Source organism: Paramormyrops kingsleyae, chromosome 12, assembly GCF_048594095.1.
Source record: "Paramormyrops kingsleyae isolate MSU_618 chromosome 12, PKINGS_0.4, whole genome shotgun sequence".
NCBI lineage: Eukaryota > Metazoa > Chordata > Actinopteri > Osteoglossiformes > Mormyridae > Paramormyrops > Paramormyrops kingsleyae.
The window spans coordinates 1,458,423-1,481,125 of NC_132808.1; the positions used below are offsets into that span (position 1 = coordinate 1,458,423).

General features: G+C 45.0%; 3 long non-coding RNA genes across 4 annotated transcripts; 2 read left to right on the top strand and 1 right to left on the bottom strand.

Moving 5' to 3' along the window:
• Positions 1-6,708: 6,708 nt before the first annotated feature.
• LOC140593587 (uncharacterized) lies at positions 6,709-22,283 on the bottom strand. 2 transcript variants are annotated; one of them, XR_011993991.1, is made up of 2 exons: positions 18,078-22,283; positions 6,709-8,253 (listed from the first exon to the last, which is right to left on the bottom strand). It is a non-coding gene; the product is annotated as an uncharacterized lncRNA (long non-coding RNA). The 2 variants fall into 2 exon arrangements; XR_011993990.1 differs by having other exon boundaries at positions 6,709-8,267.
• LOC140593590 (uncharacterized) lies at positions 10,322-11,168 on the top strand. The gene is made up of 2 exons (XR_011993995.1): positions 10,322-10,439; positions 10,729-11,168. It is a non-coding gene; the product is annotated as an uncharacterized lncRNA (long non-coding RNA).
• On the top strand, positions 16,518-17,820 carry LOC140593591 (uncharacterized). Its single transcript, XR_011993996.1, has 2 exons — positions 16,518-17,091; positions 17,381-17,820. It is a non-coding gene; the product is annotated as an uncharacterized lncRNA (long non-coding RNA).
• Positions 22,284-22,703: the final 420 nt, after the last annotated feature.

The window sequence follows — 22,703 nt, forward strand, 5'->3', positions numbered from 1 at the left end:
AATCAAATCTCATTACTCGGCATATTACGGTTTAGAACTGAGATTATGCAATAAGGTAGGCTACTACTATTATCTGTTATTAGAGTTCTGCTTATAGTCACTTTACCTGTTGGGGTGTCGGAATACACTTTAAATCAGAAACGCTGTCTTCCTCACGCATTCAACGGTCACGTGCTGACAACTTCTGCTCTACTGCCGTCAGCCACTGCTGCTGTACTACGCGGCCCAGCGCGCCCTCTGCTGGCTATGAGATGCTTAGCAGGTAAAAAATAACCACACCTCCCAATAGAATAATTCAGGCAAATGACATAACAGACATAACAGAATAATTCAGGTAAATGACAAATCAATTGTGGTATTATGTTTATTTGGGCCTTAGCTTAAAAATGGGGGGCGTGGGTGACGTTTTCGCTGTCAGTGCCACACTGCTTTGTCTGCTGCTTAGATGAACAGATGATATAGAAGAGAACGTAATAGAGCTACGTTTTGTTGACCTTGACTTACTTGATCCACCTGAAACATTGAAAGCAGAGAGGTTCTACCAGTGTATGTGCCCTCCACTGTTATTCAAAGGGTTCTTAAAAAGTAATCAGAGGTGGAAAGTTCAAGTACAAGTTTTTTTCCACCCAAACCAGTAGAGTACTCTGTGACTGTTGGAGCGTAGACAAAATCACTGCTATTTCTCATTGAAGTTCTTGCTACAAAAATCTGAAAAAAGTTAGCTTCAGTTAGCTTTCGTTTGACAGCTCATGCATATTTTGGCCAAGCATTTGCCGCAAACAGGACGCTTGCACGTGTCACAGGTAGTGACAGTTTTGTTGCGTTTACAAGCGACCGTGACTTGACAGCTGACTCTTCTCTCAAGTTGCCCTGTCGGTGATGGTGTTATGACTATTATGTTATTGTTATTATGACTTGGTTATCTAATTCATTTGCATGACATTACGTCAATTGACCCAGTCAGTCTTTCTAGGTACTGTATATACTGTACTGCTGTAAAATACTAATTTCACCAGCAACTTCATTTGTGTTACCATGTTCTGTTCAAGAATGATAAAAAAATAAAAGTCAGATTTTTTCAGATTTTCGTAGCAAGAACTTCAATGAGAAATAGCAGTGATTTTGTTTGATTTGGGTCAATTGACCCAGTCAGTCTTTCTAGTGTTAAATCCAATAGAAAATCGGTGGGGTGACCTGAAGAGGGCTGTGCACAAGAGATGCCCTCACAATCTGACAGATTCTGAGCACTTTTGCAAGGAAGAGAGGGTCAGTATCACCAAGTCAAGAGGTAACATGCTAATATTCTCCTACCCAAAAAGACTGAATGCTGTAATTGAATCAAAAGGCCCTTCAACAAAGTATCAGTTTAAGGATGTGCACACTTATGCAACTAGCTTATTGTATCTTTTTAATTTAAAAAAAATATTTTTCTCCGTAACAGATTTGTTTCTTTTCAATTGAATTACACGGGTTATAAGGTTACATTAAAGGTGGGAAAGTTTTGAAATGATTTATGTCATTTTTTACATCACAAAAACCTGGAATTTTAAGGGGTGTGTACACTTTTTATATCCACTGTATAAAAACACGCGAGGATTGGACATGATTCACATACGACAACTGCGAGCACAAGAAGGACTTACAATAAGACAAACAAATGGCTATTTATACATCTCCTGACATGCTCCGTGCTGATAATTGTCACGCGTCACATACAAGTATATACAGTACATAAGACTATTCTGACTCCGTATACCTTCGCTTTTTATGTTGCAGCCTTATGCTATAATCATTAAAATTCATTCCCCCCCTGATCAGTCTACACTTAATACCACTTAATGACAAACTGAAAACATAACTTATTGTTTTCGTAAATTTATTAAAGATGAAACATCACATTCAAATAAGAATTCAGATCCTTCTCTATAACACTTGAAATTCAGTTCAGGTGCATCCCATTTCTAATACTCACTTCTGAAAATTTTCTAAACATTTTTTTGCCTTTCCTCTGTGGTTAAGTTAATTTATTAGACATGATTTGGAAAGACACCAGCCGTGGAAAGTAAGGAATTACAACTTTTAAGAAATTTTTGCAAATTGATTACAAATAAAATATCACATCGAAATAAGGATTCAGACCTTTGCTATGCCACTTGAAATTTAGTCCCATTTCTAATGTTCACTTCTGAATGTTTCTGCAATGGTTAATTTAATTTACTGGACATCATTTGTAGAGGCACCAGTGGTGAAAAGTAAGGAAGTACAATTACTTCATTACTGCACTTAAGTACATTTCTCACATTTCTGTACATCACTTAAGTAGGTTAACCTGTGGACACTTTTGACTTTTACTCTATACTACATCTCACAGCAAATATTTACACTTCCTACTCTATTACATTTGTACTTAGCGTTGCGTTACATTTTACAATCACTTATCCAGTATTTTTTTAATCGGATGAAGACAGGGATAGGTAGCGATGGGACAGATAATATGCAGATTTCGGGGCTTTTCTCGTCAAAGTAAAGCCCAGCTACCCGAAGTGGGCAGTCGGTATCCTGTCACCTCTTAGAAACTTACACACGGAAGATAAAACCTTTGGGCGTCATGCTTTTCTTGTTGGAGAGACTGATTGTTATGCAGTTTGTACTACATACAACATCTTATGATTCATTATGGAAGCGGCTGTGGGAATGGCAGCAGTGATACTCGGATGCTTGTGAACAGGATAACTTATTGGCCAATTACGAATAGCATGATGACAAAAGTGTTCAAATCTGCATCCTGTGGCCATTAGCTGGTAAGTTTAATAACACACATATAGGACTTTGCGGTATGACCAAAATCTCATATTCCAATAACAATACAAATCACGAAATAGCGAAAGCTAAATCACGAAAGTGAAGTGCACAGCCCTACACACATATATCAAAGCTATTGTTGAACTGTGTGGCTGAGAGCGTGTGTTCAGCTTAGATGTGCTTATCAGCATTAATCACTGGAACTCAGTGGAATATGATACTTATCATAAACATGTTTTAAATGTGACCAGATTGGAAAATACAATACTATCATGCCTGAACTTGTAGATACTGTAAACATCTGTGTCTTTCCCGTCTGGCAGTCTGATGGATGAGTCAGGGTTTGGCAGTTGCCAGGAGAATATTACCTGCCTGACTGTGTTGTCAAGTGTAAAATTTGGTGGAGGAGGGAAAATGGTGTGGGGTTGTGTTTCAGAGGTTGGACTGGGCCCCAGTTCCAGGGAAGGGAACTCTTACTGCTCCAGTATACCAAGACATTTTGGGCAATTCTATGCTTCCAACTTTGTGGGATCAGTTTGAGGAAGGCCTTTGCCATTCCAGCATGACTGTGCCCCAGTGCACAAAGTGAGGTCCATAAAGACATGGTTAGGTGAGTTTGGTATGGAAGTACTTGACTGGCCTGAACAGAGCCCTCAACCACATCGAACGCCTTTGGGATGAACTAGAACGGACATTGCGAGCCAGGTCATGCACACCAGTGCACAAAGCAAGGTCCATAAGGACATGGATGAGCGTGTCTGGAGTGGAGGAACTTTACTGGCCTGCACAGAGTCCTGATCTCAACTTGATAGAACACCTTTGGGATGAATTAGAGTGGAGACTGCGAGCCAGGCCTTCTCATCCAACATCAGTGCCTGACCTCACAAATGCTCTCCTAGAAGAATTGGAGTGCAGTGATAGAAAAAGGTGAAAATTGGGCTTAAGTTTGTGTGCATGTCATATAAAAATACACAGAACTGATGTATGTGACTTTGGGAATTTTCCTCTTTGTTTACTAACATTCTGCAGTTACATCAGCCTCTGGATGTGCAGTTCAGCGAGCTGGGAAAAACCCATAAATCCCAGTTGCCCCAGGGACTGACTGACGCTGCTTTAAGTGTGTCACGATCGACACAGGGAAGCAGGTGAAGGAAGCCGTGGATACGGACTAAGGACTTGATTCGCGGGGTAACACACTCCAAACATGTGGCACACGGGAGGATCGGACGAGCGGGGCATGACAAAGTGCAGTGGTAGAAAAAGGTTCAAATTGGGCTTAAGTTTGTGTTAAATAAAAATACACAGAACTGATTGGTGTATGGGAATTTCCTTCCGTGCAGTACAACTAAGTGCTTGCCAAGATTCTACAGTTACATCAGCTTCAGGGGTGACCTGCAGTTCAGTGGGCTAGAAAAAACTCTTGCTGCAGGGACTGAACCTGCTTTATTAATCACCAGAAAATGTCTCTTTGCCTAAAATGTAATGAGATTCATTTGACATGGTAAGTAAACTATTTATATAACACTTAAATTAAAAACAGCTTCCGCTGCCCAAAGTGCTTCACATACACTATACCGTTCAAAAGTTTGGGGTCACTTCGAAATGTCCTTATTTTTGAAAGAACACAGTTTTTTCAATGAAGATAACTTTAAACTAATCAGAAATACACGCTATACATTGTTAATGTGGTAAATGACTATTCTAGCTGCAAATGTGTGGTGTTTGGTGCAACATCTACATAGGTGTATAGAGGCCCATTTCCAGCAACTATCACTCCAGTGTTCTAATGGAACAGTGTGTTTGCTCATTTGCTCACTGTAATCATCAGAAGGCTAATGGATGGTTAGAAAACCCCTGTGCAATCATTAGCACAGCTGAAAACAGTTTAGCTGGTTAGAGAAGCTATAAAACTGACCTTCCTTTGAGCAGGTTGAGTATCTGGAGCATCACATTTGTGGGGTCGATAAAATGTTCAAAATGGCCAGAAAAAGCGAACTGTCATGTGAAACTTGACAGTCTATTCTTGTTCTTAGAAATGAAGGCTATTCCATGCGAGAAATTGCCAAGAAACTGAAGATTTCCTACAACGGTGTGTACTACTCCCTTCAGAGAACAGCACAAACAGGCTCTAACCAGAGTAGAAAGAGAAGTGGGAGGCCCCACTGCACAACTGAGCAAGAAGATTAGATTAGATTAGATAAAATAAGATAGTACTTTATTAATCTCTCGGGAAGGTTCCTCCAGGAAATTTAGTTCCAGCAGCAGTACACTGACACATTACAGTTACAAGAATTAAAATTTGGGGGGTGGGGGAAAAGAGAAAAATAATCAAATAAATAAAAATAGAATGAGTACACATATATAATATAAAAGCAGTATATACATATTTGGCATAAAGGTTATTGTTCAGAACATTAGAGTCTCTAGTTTGAGAAATAGACACCTCACAGGTCCTCAACTGGCAGCTTCATTAAATAGTACCCGCAAAACGCCAGTGTCAACCATCTACAGTGAAGAGGCGCCTCCGGGGTGCTGGCCTTCAGGGCAGAGTGGCAAAGAAAAAGCCATATCTGAGACTGGCCAATAAACGTAAAAGATTAATATGGGCAAATGAACACAGACATTGGACAGAGGAAGATTGGAAAAAAGTGTTATGGACGGACGAATCGAAGTTTGAGGTGTTTGGATCACACAGAAGAACATTTGTGAGAAGCAGAACAACTGAAAAGATGCTGGAAGAGTGCCTGACGCCATCTGTCAAGCACGGTGGGGGTAACGTGATGGTCTGGGGTTGCTTTGGTGCTGGTAAGGTGGGAGATTTGTTTAGGGTAAAAGGGGCTTTGAATAAAGAAGGCTATCACTCCATTTTGCAACGCCATGCCATACCCTGTGGACAGCCCTTGATTGGAGCCAATTTCATCCTACAACAGGACAATGACCCAAAGCACACCTCCAAATTGTGCAAGAACTATTTAGAGAAGAAGCAGGCAGCTGGTATTCTATCTGTAATGGAGTGGCCAGCGCAGTCACCAGATCTAAACCCCATTGAGCTGTTGTGGGAGCAGCTTGACCGTATGGTACGCAAGAAGTGCCCATCCAGCCAAAGCAACTTGTGGGAGGGGCTTCTAGAAGTGTGGGGTGAAATTTCTCCAGATTACCTCAACAAATTAACAGCTAGAATGCCAAAGGTCTGCAATGCTGTAATTGCTGCAAATGGAGGATTCTTTGACGAAAGCAAAGTTTGAAGGAAACAATTATTATTTCAAATAAATATCATTATTTCTAACCTTGTCAATGTCTTTACTATATTTTCTATTCATTTTCCAACTCATGTGGTAAATAAAAGTGTGACTTTTCATGGAAAACAAAATTGTCTGGGTGACCACAAACTTTTTAACGGTAGTGTATGTTAAGTCAAAGGAATAATAATAAAGGTATATATACAAAAATTTACGGACCTGGACATTATAATAGCAGCTGAAATCCAAACTTTGTTGTATATAGAGAACTGTGTCTATGAACAGTTAAGTATGCGAGTTAGAGTCTGGCGGGTGGCATGTTTCAAATGAATAAATCCTTTATGCTTTTGCCCTCATTCTACAGACACAGCAGCTGCAGGGGAGGTGTGTGCTTCAGTGGGTTTGTATGCTGTATCTGTGATTGGAAAGTTGCTGATTCAAATCCCTTATTCAGGAGAATGATGTCACTCTTGGGTCCTTGAGGAAAATCTCTCAAATCCCGATTACTCCAGAGACTGACAATCATCAGAAGATATTTCTTTGGATAAAAACATCCAATAAAATGCAATGAGAATCCTTCAATTAATAAAGCAGCTTTGGAAGCTGTTGGAGCACGGCGTCTCCACCGGGTCCGTGGATGAGAAGAGATTCACAGCTGACACGGGGAGAAGTTGCAAATCACCGGTTTATTGTCTGACAGATTGCAATCCGGGAGCGGCCGTCTGACATACATTCAGCATGTACAGGAGGAGGCTCTGCCATATGTATCAGTTGTATCCCTTTTAAAGCCCTTTGGGCATCTCCCCCCCTTTCTCGGTACCTTCCGTGTACGTGACAACCACATGTGTGGTTCCAGCCGGCTCGTACTGTTCTTGGCCTTCTGGAAGGCTAAAAGATAAGTAGGGGCCGCTGATGTTCTCTGTCGCCCCCCCTATCTGTTCTGATTAGGTAGCCTTGCCTTGCCGGCGCGCCAGTCAGTTCTCGTTTTGATTAGTTACAGCCTTATAGAATCATTCCCTTTATTGTATTAATTATTCCCTCAATTCCCCCTTTTGATCTCCGCAAGGAGATCACCCTGATTATGCAGATTAGTAATATTTTCCCTTATTTATGGAATTTTGCATTCCCCCTTTTGGTCTCCGCAAGGAGATCACCCTATTGGCAGGGGAGGTGTAGTACAAAGCTGTCCAAATAACCTTTGCCCCTCTCCGGCCCAACAGGCAGGAGAGGCATCATCCGCGCATAGGTGCCATCCCGCTTCTCTATAACGGTAGTGATGAGACAAACTGACAGTGCGCGCAGGCAGGGAATACAACAACACCCGCAAGTAACTAAAATCGCAGTAAAAGTAGCAAAGGATAATAAAAGCGAGCCCATTAAGCCTTTCCACTGTCCGAACGCTGAGGTCAGCCAAGCATCCCAGATGTTATTGATCCCGGAGTGTGCATGCATTGTTTTGGAGAGGGTCCGGAGACCCTCGAGTGCCCTGATCACTGAGCCGTCTGGTGCTGTGTTGTTGGGAATGTAAGTACAGCATTCTTCCCCAAACATAGCGCACACTCCCCCCTTTAGGACTCCAATGAGTTCCACACACAATCTGTCCATCCAGCCTAGGAAGGAGGGCAAAAACCCTGAGCTTCAGGGAAATTCCACTCCCAGCCCGCCACAGGCGCGGCCCCCCTTCGGGGTCCATGGCTGGCATGGCTCACAAACCACTAATCATTAACACTTTAAGCATTTTAAGCATCACACATAACACACTTGTTTCCCCCAACATTCCCCTTTTTTATCTTGATCTTCATCCTGGTCCTAGTGTTGTCTGGCGGTGGATGAGGTGCTTTTGTTCTTTCTGGTCGTTGGAGCAGGGGTGGACTACCCTGCTCTGGTTGCTCAGGTCAGAGGATTATTCTGCCCCTTCTGTTGAGACCTGAGTTGCGTCTAGTTCAGCCGAACTGACGTTCTGGATTCCTTCCCTCAGGGCCTCCTGGATCTCTGCTGTGGTTCTCCCTGGGTCCTCTGCAGCCGCGCACTGGCTCCAGTGAAACCACGTGTCGCATTTGCCTTTCAGACGAACCGCGTGTGACGTCCTCTCAGTGACCTGGAAGGGGCCCGTCCACCTGGGCTCTGACCACTTCCGTTTGATGACTTTCAGGAGGACCCACTCCGCCGTGTGTGGTTTGGCTGGCTGGTTCTCTGGTCTCGCCTCCTGGATCTGTTTAGAGAAATCTGCAACGAGACCTTGCAAACAATCATAATATGCCCAAGGATTTTGCTCCCCCTTCTCGTCAGGGGTCCAGGTTAACCCTTTCTGGGGTCCTGGGAACTGCCTGCCTGTCTGGAGCTCAAAGGGGGTGAACCCGGTCCCCCTGTTTATGGAACACCTCACTGACATCATTGCCAGTGATAAAGCGTCAACCCAATTCATTTTGGTCTGCGCGCAGATTTTTGCCAATTTTTGTTTTATTGTTTGGTTCATTCGCTCCACTTTTCCCTGGGACTGCGGATGATACACAGTTCCGAACGCATGTCTCAATCCCAACGCTTTCTCTAGGGTCAGTCGGTAATTTGGGTGAACTTCCTCCTCTACCATGATCATCTGTTTGGACATCACGTACCCTGTGACCCTCTTTGCTTCCTCATCTGCGGCCTGATTTCCTTTCGCTACCATTGTTCCTGACCCTTCATGTCCCTTGCACTTGACCACTGCCCCTTTTTTGGGAAGCATCAAGGCCTTTGCAAATTCCCTCATTTCTGCTTCGTGTTTTATTGGCTTGTTTCCCGCGGTCAAGAATCCTGCCCTCAGCCATTGGCTGAGTTCCACATGCACTGCGCCTACAGCATATGCTGAGTCTAAGTCTATGGTAACTTCTTTCCCTTCTGCTAATTTCAGGGCCTCGATAACCGCTATCACCTCGGCTCTCTGGGCTGACTGGGCTCCCCCCAGTCTGTCTGCCTTCAAGGTTACATAATCCTGGCCTTGTCTGGCCACCACTGCATACCCTGCCTGCAAACCTCCTGTGTCTGTTCTTCTCTTGCCGTCTTGCTTTCCCCTCTTCCTGCTTGAAAATAACTTTGCATATTTGAGTTAAACACCCCATGAACAACTTCAACTCATAAACCTTGTTTTTTTCCTTTCATAGCACTCCCTCCTTGCGCAATGGTCAAGACCATGCGCATGCATTATTAAGGTGTCAACCACACGACAAAGGCACAACCAAAAATCCATCACGGTCGTAAAACAGACCATCAGAGTCCTTAGCATCCCCTTTGTTTCCACACAGAGGCCTCATAAGGGCCCCTCCCATGGCTGAACTCACCCCCCAAGCATGCAGCCTGTTCTTATCAGTATTGCAGCTTAGCTTTGTGCACCTCAAGCCCCCCTTTCGCTAAGACCTTCAGCAACGCCGGCTTCAGTGCCTGTGTATATAACACAGAGCAGATCACCCACATACTGTAGCACTGTGCTTCTTAAATTCAATCCATCCAAATCTGCCCTAAGCATGTGTTCACATCCTTGCAGTATCCTCGCGTGGATGAACTGCTGACCCCTATAGGTGATCGCAAACAAAAACTGTGACTGTTGTGTTAGGGACACCCTGAAAAATTCCATCTACAAATCCACAACTGTGAGCCACTCTGCACTGGGTGGCACATCTGTTAGCAGGGTGTGAGGACTGGGATCTCCCACTGATTGATCCTCCACTAACTATTTCGCTGCACACAAATCATAAACTAACCTCCACATTTTGTCTCCTGCCAACATTCCTCTACACTTTATTTCCCTTCACACTGCACTCCTATCATGCTCCACAGCCACAAACCTCTTAAGTCTCCTACATACTCTGCTCACTCCACTGACTCTCACCAACTCACCTTCAGTAGCAGCCTGCATTCCCTCACACTGAAATCTCTCCATCGCAACAAACAAGTATGTTTGTTCTATGTCCAATTCAGCCTATTGCTATATTGTTCCTGTATAAATGGGCCCCACTGTTCTAGAATTTCCCCAACTTTATCAGTAACATCTTCAATCCTGTATGAACTATGCTGTCCCCTATTGAACAACAAATTTTGTCGCAGAAGGCTGTACTGTCCACTGAGCACCTCTACGCCCCCCTCTGTACATTTTATGTCTATCTGCAGCTGACACAAAGCATCTCTGCCTGACAAATTCACTGGGATATGCTCTAATATTAGTGTAACCGGGTCATAGTAATGCTGCATGGTTAAGTGGTAGCATTAACGGGTGGTGTCTCCTTTAAGAGCCCGCGAACTACCGCGATACTGTTTGGTGATCGGTAGTTGCAAACCGTACTGCATTCTGGGCATATTGAGGCTAACGGTGAGACTGCGGGCGACCTGAGGCAGGTGTCTACAGGAATCGGATTTAATCCTCGGGTGAGTTTATATACTTTTTTAATAAAAACAGGGAAATAGTCATCTAAATAAAGTCTCATCCAGGAAGATTTCATTATATGAGCTAGTTTGACTGAAATGGTGGCGAGTTAGAAATACTGAAGGGACATGTGGATAACACGTGTGGAAATCTGTGCGTTAGGAATACATTTTTACCTAGGTAGATGCAGTATTTGCTTAGGTTGTGAAATGCGTGAAATGTTACGGCCGGTAAAATGTACCAAGGAAATCATATTTCATAAATAAGTGTATGCCATGATGGTCCTTTTAGCCATGAGTAGAGGCCTGGTGCAGAGGACTCGTGCCAGAGCTGTAACAGATGTGATTTGTGGGTAAGTGGAGGAAAAGTTTTAAATGGGTAATTGAGAATGTATACAAATTGTATGGATGTATGCATAAGTGTACGGTGGTGATGTAATGTGTTTTTTTGGTTTTCTATTTTTTCAGTATCACCACCACTGTTTTTGTTGGTTTTATGGGTTTTGGTTACCATTTCCAGTTAATGTGAATACTGGACCGGGTATGTGTGTTTGACCTGTAGTCTGTACGGTCATACATTTGATTTTATTTGGATGGAAAATTTATGTTTCGGTTAGCCTTATACCTCCACAATTTTGGGTATAACAGAGAGCACTGGCTATGGATATTTTGTGTTAATTTTCTTTTATGTAAATAAAATGTAAAAATCCCTTTGTGGATTCTATCAGAAAAGACCCCAAAATTGTATTTGTTGGTTGTGTGTCCACCTTTGCCCGCCAACAAATCTTGGTACCAGGAGTGGGGTCTGGTAGTTTAGTAACCAATAAGGTGGCCAGTGTGAGACAGAGTACGATTTGTGGAGGACGGTGGTGGTGATACCCCAAATCAGCAGTGACCAGGCTTGGTGTTGTGAAGAGAAGGTGCCGGTGGTGATCCGTGGACTTCAGACGGACTGCGAGGGATTGCAGCGGGACTGCCCCCGCAGGGAATACATCTGGCCAGCTATTCACGGTGGACTGCTCCAGACCTTGACCACGTGAGGGTCTGTAATAGAGACTGTTCAGGATGGACTCTCCTGACGAGTTAGCTGAGAATGCACGTGGTGACATTGATGTTGAGGCACAAATCTCCGAACTGAATAGAAAACATCGGCAAGCGATGGCGGCCATTTCTGCTTTGAGCCAAGAACCGCAGAGGTCTTATGTCTTTGTACCTAGGGAACGGCACATTGCACCTTTTAGTGGCGAGTATGACAAAGATGGCCGTTCGGTTGACGATTTTATTGAGGAGGTCGAACGTGTATTGCATGCTAGGAATCAGTCCGTTAGTGACCAGTATGACTTAGTTATGTCCCTTTTGAGAGGTGCAGCTTTGGAAGAAGTGCGATTCCGAAGTGACGGTGTATCTGGTCACGTCAGTGACTTGTTCGTGTACCTCCAAGAAGCATTTAGGGATAAAAGATGTACGGCTCAGCTGTTGCATGACTTTTACAATCGCAAACAGAAAGACTGTGAAGATATTCTTGAGTTTTCACATGCTTTATGTCAGATCCTGAGAAAGGTGTTGAAGCAAAATCCAGATGCAGTAGCTGATGAGAAACAGGCTCTTAGAGATCAGTTTATTGAAGGGCTCCGAGATCCATTACTGAAGAGAGAGCTGAGGAAATTTGTTAGAGTGAGACCAGATTCCACCATGATAGAAGTACGTGGAGAAGCATCTTTGTGGTCGATAGAGGAGGCCACGAGTCATTCAAAGATTCTTAAAGGTAAGAATAAGGGAGCTGATGGTGTGGATAAAGAGGCTTGGTGTACTGTAGTCAAGGTCAGGGAACAAAACTCAGTGACTCTGGAGGATCTTCTTGAAGTAGTAACAGAACAGGGTAAACAAATAAGTGAGTTAGCTGCATCGGTAAAGGCTCTGACTACTCAGAAAATAAACTCTAACAATCCGACCGGCACCAAACCTCGGGTCCAGTTAAAATTTACTGATGATGGCAAACCCATCTGTCTCAAATGTCAGGGAGAGGGCCACATAGCTAAGAACTGCTCAAAGAAACGTGGTGTCGATAATCAGGAAACAGCCATTAGTCGGGGAAACGAGATGCCTCGGTCGCTGTGAGTCAGGTGATTCGGGGGGACAAATTAGACTCAACTAAGGATAACCCATCACATGATCAGTTACTTGCCCGTGCTGTGGGAATGTGTCCGGTTGTGGAAATGAGGATAGGTGGTGTCTCCACACGTTGTTTATTGGACACTGGCAGCCAAGTAAGTACCATCACGGAGCAGTTTTTCCGTCAGCATTTGTGTGGCAAGGAACAGGAGATGTTGTCTACAACCGGGTGGCTAAGGTTGACGGCTGCCAATGGACTAGAGATTCCATATTTGGGCTACCTGGAGTTAGAAGTGATGACTATGGGCTTGAAAATCCCAGACTGTGGATTTTTGGTTGTTAGAAATCCAACAGATGCTGAGACCTTGGTACCCTGCATTATTGGCATGAATATTATCAGCCGATGTCGTCAACTAGTCCATGCTGAATTTGAGAATATCCTGGAGGGAAAACTAGATTCAGATTGGAGAACAGTTTTTCACCGAGTGCAGAAATGTGTTATCAGGAGGCGAACTATGGCTAGATTAGCTGGTAAAGACGGGGTACACATCCCCTCAGCATCAGTGGTCACAGTCATGGCCAAAGGGCTCTCAAAGAGGTCCGAAGGCGAATGTCAGATGTTACTAGAGCCTCTGAACATGCCTTTGCGAGGAGGACTGGTTGTCCTTCCCACCTTCGTGGATTCGGGTAGCAATACAGTGCCAGTGCAAGTAGTGAATCTCTCACAGGAAGATGTGTGGCTGCATCCTAGGACACGCATTGGTGTTTTATCTCCAGTAGAATGCGTTAGCAGTGAACCGCAGGTTAAAGTGAAGTTTCACCGCATCTCTGCAAGTACTGAACATGTCTCCGTTGCTCCAATAAGTCCTGCTGTCCCCAGTATGGAAACTGTTCTGGATAAACTAGACCTTGGGGGTAATGAGGAACAACGAGCCGAATTAAGAGCATTGTTTGCTAGATATACTGAGGTTTTTGCGATTGATGATGACGATCTAGGTTATACAGATCGAGTCACGCATGAAATTAACCTTGTTGATGAGATACCTGTGACCTCAGCATATCGCCGCATTCCGCCCAATCAGTATAATGAGGTTAAGGAGCATATATCCAAGTTATTGAAAAAAGGGGTGATCCAAGAGAGTTCAAGCTCTTATGCATCTCCAGTGGTAGTCGTTAGGAAAACTGATGGTAGTATACGACTGTGTGTCGATTACCGCAAACTTAACCAAAAGACTAAGAAAGATGCTTTCCCCTTGCCTCGTATTGATGAGAGCTTTGATGCTCTGCAAGGTGCAGTATTTTTCTCCACTGTTGACCTGGCAAGTGGCTATCACCAGGTAGCAGTAGGGGAGCAGGATCGATACAAGACGGCTTTCACGACACCGTTCGGTCTTTACGAGCATCTGCGCATGCCAATGGGTGTTTGTAACGGACCGGCAACTTTTCAAAGACTAATGCAAGCTACCATGAATGACTTGATTTTTCAAATGATGTTGGTGTATTTAGATGATCTCTTAATTTACTCTAGGACATTTGCAGAACATTTGGACCGGCTTGATACTGTCTTCCAACGGCTGCGGGATACCGGTCTTAAAGTGAAGCTTGAAAAGTGCCATTTCTTGCAGCAGAAGGTTAGATTTTTAGGCCATCAGGTTTCGGCAGAGGGAATAGAAACAGACCCGCACAAAATTGAAGCTGTGAAACAGTGGCCCGTACCCACCACACTTAAGGAATTACGATCGTTCCTAGGTTTCTGCGGGTACTATAGACGATTTGTTGACCGTTTTTCATGGATAGCAGGTCCACTTCATGACTTAGTGAACCGTTGCTTAAATTCGGGATCCCCATCTAAAGTGAACCAAATGTTGTGCAGTTTGTGGACTCCGGAATGTGAAAATTCTTTTGATGTCTTGAAGGAGAAGCTCACTAGTGCACCAGTGCTGGGATTTGCTGATTTTACCCGTCCTTTTATAGTTGAGACGGATGCCAGCAGTCATGGTTTAGGGGCTGTGTTATATCAGCAACTAGATGGAAGAAGGAGAGTGATAGCCTACGCAAGCCGTAGACTCAGAAATGCTGAGAAAAATGACAGAAATTATAGTAGTATGAAACTAGAACTTCTCGCATTAAAATGGGCAATTTCTGAAAAGTTCAGAGGCTACCTGCTTGGCTCTAAATTCACTGTCTTAACTGACAGTAATCCGCTGTGTCATCTCAGCACGGCCCGATTGGGGGCTATGGAACAGCGATGGATGGCACAGTTAGCAGTGTTTGATTTTGAAGTTCAGTACCGACCAGGTCGGACTAACAAAGCCGCTGATGCCCTATCTAGGCACCCTTTAGCAGGGGAGCAGGAGCCCACCACAGAGGATATGGAATATGATGACTGTGTGGCTATCTGCAATATGATAGAAAAGGGGACCACACTGGGGACAGACTTGGCAACCGCAGCACTTGAGAGCTATAAGGTCAGACAGATGAGGGCTTTAGAACAAGGAGTTACTCTGGTCCACCCCAGATCTCAGGGCAACACTCCAATCTTACCTGGCTACTCCAAGGAGGAGTTGCGTACATTTCAGCGTCAAGACCCTGTACTGAGGGCCTTCAGGGTGTTGTGGGAGCAACAGCAGAAGCCAAGTTTTAAAGAAAGGAAGGAGTTGGCAAAACCTGTATTATCCTTGTTGAAACATTGGTCACATATTAGAGAGAGAGATGGACTTCTTTATAGGGTCATTGAGGACGTGAGATATGGAGAGTGTTTGCAGTTGCTGGTGCCTGCCTGTCTAAAGACCCCTGTATTGGAGAGTGTGCATGATTCCATGGGGCATCAGGGTATCGAACGTACTCTGGAGCTGCTAAAACAGAGGTGCTTCTGGGTTGGAATTTACGAAGAGGTTAAACAGTGGATTAAGAATTGTGAGCGCTGTGTAATAAGTAAAATGCCTCGTCCCAAAATCCACCCTCCTATTAGATCATTCCTAGCCAGCAGACCCCTAGAGGTAGTGGCCATAGATTTTACACTATTAGAGCCAGCCACGGATGGAAGGGAAAATGTTTTGGTGGTCACCGATGTGTTTACGAAGTTCACACAAGCTTTCCCTACACGTGATCAAAAAGCCGACACCACAGCCAAAATCTTGTTGAGGGGCTGGTTCATGAGGTATGGAGTGCCTGAGCGTCTGCATTCAGACCAGGGAAGAAACTTTGAAAGTGAGGTGATAGCAGAACTTTGTAAACTATACGGTATAAAGAAGAGCCGTACAACGCCTCATCACCCCACAGGAAACGCGCAGTGTGAGCGTTTCAACAGAACGCTTCACGAACTGCTACGCACCCTCCCACCAGAGAAAAAACGTAAATGGCCAGACTACCTGCCAGAGTTAGTCTATGCCTACAATGTTACCCCCCACTCCACTACAGGCTATTCACCGTATTACCTGTTATTCGGTGTTGACCCCCATCTTCCCATTGATGCTCTTTTAGCCCTTGAGTCACCTGCTGAAGCCAAACATGACTGGCTTGCTATACATCAGAGGCGACTAAAAGATGCCCATGCTAGAGCAAAAGAGTATTGTGAGCAGAAAGCAGCAGCACGTATGACTTTGCAGAATGATAAGGTGTACTGTCCGCCCATTCAAATAGGTCACACTGTATATCTGAGGAACAGACCCCCTGGCCGAAATAAGATCCAAGATGCTTGGAAGCCCTGTCCTCATCGAGTGGTGAATATACTGGGGTCCACCTACACAATAGAACCTGTTGATGGAGGACCAATTAAGAGAGTTAACAGAGTTGACATCAGACCATGTGTGTCTACACCTGTTCCCATTCCCCGGGGGAGAAACAGATGTCGGGGCCTGGCCACGACTGCAGCGCCTGAGGTCAATTCCCATCCATATGATGTGTTAGACGATGGTGTGGTTGTTGCAGAGGTGGTGGTCCCAAATCAAGGTCCCAGTCAGAGTGGAACCATGCAGCCAGACATCCCTACTAGTACTGGTGAGTTGGTGCCATCTGATGGTGAGAGTGGTCCTGAGTCTGAGGTGGATGTGGAACCGCAGCAAGTAGAAGCAGAACCGGAGCTAGAACAGCAACTGGAACTTGATTTAGACCCTGTACCCATTCCCGTCCCTGTTCCACGTAGAAGTAAGAGGCTAAATGCAGGTCAGCATTCTAATCTACACCATGAGCCAAGGTCCGCATTAGATTCCTTGTCATTTGGTCCAGCTGCAGTGTCTCAGATAATTGCCAGTATAGGTTCAGCTTTCTTTAGGGAGGCAGTTAAGGAAATTAGGAACTCGTTGATAGTCACCGAGGACGGTAACTATTAAGCAGGGGAGAATGTAACCGGGTCATAGTAATGCTGCATGGTTAAGTGGTAGCATTAACGGGTGGTGTCTCCTTTAAGAGCCCGCGAACTACCGCGATACTGTTTGGTGATCGGTAGTTGCAAACCGTACTGCATTCTGGGCATATTGAGGCTAACGGTGAGACTGCGGGCGACCTGAGGCAGGTGTCTACAGGAATCGGATTTAATCCTCGGGTGAGTTTATATACTTTTTTAATAAAAACAGGGAAATAGTCATCTAAATAAAGTCTCATCCAGGAAGATTTCATTATATGAGCTAGTTTGACTGAAATGGTGGCGAGTTAGAAATACTGAAGGGACATGTGGATAACACGTGTGGAAATCTGTGCGTTAGGAATACATTTTTACCTAGGTAGATGCAGTATTTGCTTAGGTTGTGAAATGCGTGAAATGTTACGGCCGGTAAAATGTACCAAGGAAATCATATTTCATAAATAAGTGTATGCCATGATGGTCCTTTTAGCCATGAGTAGAGGCCTGGTGCAGAGGACTCGTGCCAGAGCTGTAACAGATGTGATTTGTGGGTAAGTGGAGGAAAAGTTTTAAATGGGTAATTGAGAATGTATACAAATTGTATGGATGTATGCATAAGTGTACGGTGGTGATGTAATGTGTTTTTTTGGTTTTCTATTTTTTCAGTATCACCACCACTGTTTTTGTTGGTTTTATGGGTTTTGGTTACCATTTCCAGTTAATGTGAATACTGGACCGGGTATGTGTGTTTGACCTGTAGTCTGTACGGTCATACATTTGATTTTATTTGGATGGAAAATTTATGTTTCGGTTAGCCTTATACCTCCACAATTTTGGGTATAACAGAGAGCACTGGCTATGGATATTTTGTGTTAATTTTCTTTTATGTAAATAAAATGTAAAAATCCCTTTGTGGATTCTATCAGAAAAGACCCCAAAATTGTATTTGTTGGTTGTGTGTCCACCTTTGCCCGCCAACATTAGTATGGGCATATTTACATGTTTGTAACCTATCTGAACTTCCACTAAACAAGATTTTGGAACCTACAGGTGCGTCCTGGCTGATCACAGCTCCAGCACACCAGCTGAATCAGCCTGTTCCCCAGTCTCTCCAGAGTCTGGGATCATCAAATTTGTGGGTAAATGGGTGCCCTTTGAGGAAACCCCCATCCATTGTATCTACTCACTCTGTTCCAATTAGGGACCTGAGGCCAATTAGTGTCCTGGGGGGCCCCAGCGACAGGGGACTGTCGGCTGTCCACAGGCTGCCCCCGGGGCTTGGGTCCGGAGAGACCACTGGTGCCTGGACTTTTTTCTTTTTAGCGGTCAGCTCCTCCAGCTGCATCTGATTCCATTTCTTTGTCAGTTCCCTCTCACGCTCTTTAGCAAAGTCCTTCTCCTCTCTCTGAATGCCGGATTCTGCAGGTCCTGCTCCGTCTCAGTGCGCCACCGCTTTTCTTGAGCTTGCAGATAGGCAGCTGGGCTCTCCCCCTCCTTGATGGGCTCCACCTTCATTTCAACCACACTCAGCCGTGGAGGAAACATTAGTCGCAGCTGATGCCAGCAGTTAGTAACCATCAAAGTGACATGCCTCATTCACAGGAGTCCCTGTCGCCGCTGCCAGGCCACTGCTTTGCAGCAGTCTCTCCATTCCGTCTACCCCCAAAACGCAAGCCAGAACCGCCTTTATGTCCCCCATCGCCAGGAGCCGACCCATAGTTTCCTCCTCAAATGCTTTTATCCATTTTCTGGCCCCTTCTGCCAGAACTGGGAGTCTGAGAATCAGGCCCTCCAGATCCTGTCCTGCCCACGGCACATACTGTGTCTGTGCTCCGTTCACCCTCAGCGGAAGCATCGGAGTGTCCCTGGTGGGGGCTTCACAGCCCTCCTGCTTCTCACTATTCTATGATCTGCATTATCCTCCTCTACTCCTTCCTCACTCTCTGTTTCTGTCTCCTTCTCCTGAAACTGACTCCATCCTTTAGATGGAGGGTTAGGGGTGTCCAGCAGATGCACCAGCCCTTCTGCATTACTACCACTTGTTCCGTACCCCACCTTTATCTCACTCCCTTGTTTCTCAGGCCCACATGCCTGGCCTTCTGTTCTTCTCTCACTCCCTCGCAGTCCTTCCTGCACTGCCTGCCGCAGCAATGCACTCACTTCCCTGTATCCATCTAAACAACTTGCCGTTCCGTTCTGCTCCCTACTTCCTTCATCCTTCTGTGTCACCTCACCTCTGAATTCTACCTTCCCCTCTATTACTGGAAACTGACCCTTGTATGAAGGAGGGGGGGCTTCCACTAACGGACACTGACTTTGATATGACAGTGGCCATATTTCTTCCTGCCTCATCTCTTCTTTCTCACCCCCCTTCTTCTCATTTAGTGCCTTTCTCATGGCTTTCTGCTCCCTTCTCCAGGCCTCTCCCTTTGCTTTAAATAACCTCAGTACCTCCAGTTCCTCACTCCTTTTCTTTTTACGCCTTTCTGTGTTCTTATTAGCCTTATGATACTTTATCAGAGTCTCCATCTCCTCACACACTGCCACATCCCATGTGCCCCCTTTAGGCCACTTAGTTACCAGGGCCTTTGTTCTATTCCCCCACTTTTTAGACATCTTTTCTATCCTCGCTTTAAGCAGGGGGTGCTCTCTCCCCAACTGCTGTACTGGTGTTTCTGCTGCCTTTACCGGGGCCTGCATTTTAATGCTTTTCTGCACTCTACTGTCACTTGAACTGTTTTCCTGTCTAAAAATGAACAGAGTTCCTCACAGTCAACCCGTGCTCTATTCTTTTTTTTTTTTTTCTCGAATTCTCTCCCTGACTGTAGCTACTTCACCTTGATGTGTGGCTCTAAATTATTTGTTGTTATTTTTTATTATTATTTATTTTCTACTTATTTCCTCTCCTAACTAAAATCCCTAACACTGCACCCAATTATCTACGGGCACACATATACTAAAACCTCTTGTCTATAAACTGTTATTTTTCTCACAAAGATGTGCTTTAATACCCTTTATCTCTAAACGTAGTCTCTATAATCCATAAAATCTATTAATCACAATATTTTATTCAAATACATTATTTTAAGATTTAATTATTATTTAATTATTATTTTAAGATTTATTATTAAGATTTTAAGTTCTAAATTTACCAACCCGCACTTCCACTACTGTCAATGACGTTTTATGGAAATGCACAAATGCTCTATGTATACCCCTGCTAACTTGATCTCTTCTACTTTGTACTTATTTCTGCTTTATACATCTTTACTTGCAACTTATCTGTTGAACATATATGTGGGCTTCCCCCGATTTAGCCCAAAACTGCGTACGTAATTATTTTCCCCACTTCTGCATCAGATTAGCGCTCTCTCTCTTACGTGCTGCTTCGTCCCTCTGCCTAGCATGCTCTCTCTCCGTTTTCCACAATAGCTCTCCCAATGAGCGCCTGTCTCCTATCTGTTGTCCAGCACCCCGGACCACTGCTCACATACGCTCCCAGGCGTCAGCTACCTCCTTATCCTTATCTCCTTCACCACTTGCCCCTTCTATAGCTTCCTTCACCACCTGGATCTGCTTTACTAGTGGCTTCCACACTGCATTTTCCGGGGGCTCCCATCCCCCGTCATCTAGCTCCCAATCAAACTCGCAGTCCATTTTTAATCAGTCCTGACTGTTTTAATTCCTCGTCTAGCAGCCCTTCTGCCTCCGGATGTGGGTTCAGCCACCCACACTCAGTACACCTCCTTATCCTAGTCGAATGTCCTACTAACAAACACCACCAATACATAAATCAACAACTTCTAAAATAATAAGACTATATTCAAAGCAGCTTACTGTTGTGTCCCCCCTGAACAGGGCACGTCCCACAAGCTCAATCCCAGTCAAACAGGCCCGCTCCCAGCCGAAACCCCCCCGATCCCCAGCAATGTCAACTTGGAAGGGGGTGTTCTGTGAGAACTCCCCTTCGGTTCTGACAAACTGTAAGACCGCAAGCAGTGACAGCAGAGCCACGGGCAAGTTCAACCAACAGAGAGCAAGCGATACGCACCCAGGACAGGAAGAACCCACAACACTGCTCACACACAAACCAGTACAACTGCACCCAAGCTGGTGCTTTGATTCACCCCTTCTTTTTTTTTTTTTTTTTTTTTTTAGTTAGAGAGGGGGACCTTATTCCCTCCTCCCAATCTAGAATTCGGGGTCCTGAATTCCCTGGGTCTCCCACCCAGCTTTTCTACCGCTCGTAAAATTCTATTTCCCTGCGGGGGTTCCCGTACCCTCCGCTCCTTATAATTCTATTTCCCTGCGGGGGTTCCCGTACCCTCCGCTCCTTATAATTCTATTTCCCTGCGGGGGTTCCCGTACCCTCCGCTCCTTATAATTCTATTTCCCTGCGGGGGTTCCCGTACCCTCCGCTCCTTAAGGTTCTATTTCTCTGCGCACGATACCTAGACACAATGCATACATAATACATAGACATACCCAATATATAAACACAGTGCGTGCAACCTCTCCTCCGTCTTACTTTACCGACGGGCCACTGGACACTTCAAACTGCTCAATTTGATATATCCAATGTGCAGATTTTGATATAACAGGCTCTGCTTACCTCTTCTAGTCGGCGCCTCGCAGTTCTCTGTGTCCAAGTAGGCCGCGTCACCACTTAGCCGAATCCTGCGAATCTCCTGGGGATCCCGGACGAGCCCCCAAATTGTTGGAGCACGGCGTCTCCACCGGGTCCGTGGATGAGAAGAGATTCACAGCTGACACGGGGAGAAGTTGCAAATCACCGGTTTATTGTCTGACAGATTGCAATCCGGGAGCGGCCGTCTGACATACATTCAGCATGTACAGGAGGAGGCTCTGCCATATGTATCAGTTGTATCCCTTTTAAAGCCCTTTGGGCATCTCCCCCCCTTTCTCGGTACCTTCCGTGTACGTGACAACCACATGTGTGGTTCCAGCCGGCTCGTACTGTTCTTGGCCTTCTGGAAGGCTAAAAGATAAGTAGGGGCCGCTGATGTTCTCTGTCGCCCCCCCTATCTGTTCTGATTAGGTAGCCTTGCCTTGCCGGCGCGCCAGTCAGTTCTCGTTTTGATTAGTTACAGCCTTATAGAATCATTCCCTTTATTGTATTAATTATTCCCTCAAAGCAGCACACCAAGAACACGAGGAGTTCAGGCAAACAAAAACAGGAAGAACCACTTAACTTTGCTGGGTGCATGGCAAAGATGCGAGAAACTACAGTCTGAAAGTGACAAAAATAACAGAGAAGGTGCTCAAATTCATTGTTCTGGATGAGCAGTTGCTCACAATTGTTGAAAACAAGGGATTCCGCCACCTGATTGAGCACTTAGAATCACAGTACAGTTTGCCATCACAGAAATATTTTTCTGAGACTGGTCTACCTGAACTCTACAAGAAAGTTTGCAAACACTTATCAAAAAAGATTTTTAAAAATCTGTTGTGACTGTTGTTTGCGCTTATGCGCCGAGCGGCAGTTCAGAATACCCACCCTTTTTAGAGTCCCTGGAAGGGGTGTTGGAGAGCGCTCCCCCCGGGGACTCTCTTGTTCTGCTGGGGGACTTCAATGCCCACGTGGGCAATGACAGTGAGACCTGGAGGGGCGTGATTGGGAGGAACAGCCCCCCCGATCTGAACCCGAGTGATGTTCTGTTGTTGGACTTCTGTGCTCGTCATGGATTGTCCATAATGAACACCATGTTCAGGCATAAGGGTGTTCATATGTGCACTTGGCACCAGGACACCCTAGGCCGCAGTTCGATGATCGACTTTGTAGTCGTGTCATC